The sequence below is a fragment of the Pseudomyrmex gracilis genome, unplaced genomic scaffold, assembly GCF_002006095.1.
Source record: "Pseudomyrmex gracilis isolate BER0280 unplaced genomic scaffold, ASM200609v1 scaffold_802, whole genome shotgun sequence".
Taxonomy (NCBI): domain Eukaryota; kingdom Metazoa; phylum Arthropoda; class Insecta; order Hymenoptera; family Formicidae; genus Pseudomyrmex; species Pseudomyrmex gracilis.
The window spans coordinates 40,851-42,681 of NW_018021386.1; positions in this window are offsets into that span (position 1 = coordinate 40,851).

Genomic DNA, 1,831 nt, shown 5'->3' on the forward strand with positions numbered 1-1,831 from the left:
AATCTCGTGCTCACACACAATTTTCGTCGCGAACTCCTTTGCTACCGTAGCGGCTTCTTGATTCGGAACGGGTATCGCCTTACTAAACTTTTTAAGACCGTCTTGAAACGTCAGCAGATACTTATTTCCGCTACTTGTCACCGGTAATGATCCGACAATATCAAGCGAACACTTTTCGAAAGGCTTTTTCGGTGTATCTGTAATTACTAGTGGTAATTACTTTTATTTTCCGCGACAACTTATTCTTTTGGCAGGATTTGCATTTTGAAATATAATTCTCCACGTCGCTTGTCAGCTTAGGCCAGACATACCTAATTCTTATTCTTTTTGTTGTACGTGCTACTCCTAGATGTGCGCCTACCGGTGAATCATGTTACTGGTATCTGTCTCTTTTCCTCTTCGGTTAGCTCTTGTTTCTCGCTCTTCTCTTCTTTTGTTTTCTTGCTCTCCTTCGCTTCGCACGTGCATGCCTCCGCGGGAGCTCTACTCAGCGCATCCGCGTTGGTATTCGCCTTCCCTTTCTTATGCATGATCTCGTAATCATACTCTTCTAATTTCAAACGCCATTGCACGAGCCACGATCCGAAGTCCTTTGCGTTAAAAAGCCACACCAGTGCCTTATGATCGGTGATAATTTTGAACTTCGTTCCGTACAAGTAAGGTCTGTAATGCTTTACCGCCCACACAATTGCGAGTAACTCCTTTTCCGTCGTGCTGTAGTTTCGCTTAGCTTTATTCAGTACTCGGCTCGCGTATGCAACCGGCCGATCCTGACCTACCGGCGCACCTTGCGATAGCACCGCGCCGACCGCGTAACCCGACGCGTCGGTTGTGACGATAAACTCCTTGTCGAAGTCCGGATATGCGAGCAACGGAGCGTTAACTAATTTTTTTTTTCAAATTCTCGAATGCCTGCTGTTGCTCGAGCTCCCACTCGAACGCTACTTCTTTTTGTAACAGTCGTGTCAACGGCTTTGCTACTTTTGAGAACTGGACGATGAATTTTCTGTAGTATCCTGCCAGACCAATGAATGCCTGTATATCTTTCGTTTTTTTCGGGACCGAAAACCTCTTGACCGCCTCTATTTTTGACGGATCCGGCGATATACCCTTCTCGGTGATCACGTGCCCTACATATGTGACCACTTTGCAAAAAAATTCGCACTTATCCGGCTGCAACTGTAAGTTCTATTTCCGCAANCTGTCAAAAACCTCTCGTAGCCGCTTGCTGTGCTCTTGCAAGCTCGCANCGTGTATNACGATGTCGTCGAGATACACAAAACACTTTATACCCCGTAGTCCCATCAACCGAGTTCATCAACCTTTGAAATGTCGCCGGCGCGTTTTTTAATCCAAAAGGCATTCTGTTATATTTGTAATGACCATGCGGTGTTGAAAACACTGTCTTACCTCTGTCTTCTTTGTCCATTGGTATCTGATGATACNCGGACGCCAAATCTAAAGTTGAGAAATACTTCGCATTCCCAAGTTGATCCAATATTTCCACAATATTTGGCAGTGGAAAAGAATCGCCTATTGTCGCCTCAGTTAGTCGACAAAAATCTACGACTATTCTTAACTTTCTCACGCCGGACGCGTCCATTTTTTTTGAAACTACTAGTAAAGGTGCGTTCCACTGACTTTTGCTATCGCGTATTATTCCGCTTTCTAACATTTCCCCGATAGGTTTTTCTACCTCCTGTTTATGCTTCTGTGGCAACCTATATGGCTTAACGTTTATCGGAGCGGTGTCAATTCTCACAGGTATTTTATACTTTACCGCGCTTGTTTTATATATATTGTGACGGGCACCTCGCTCTATGATGTTGTA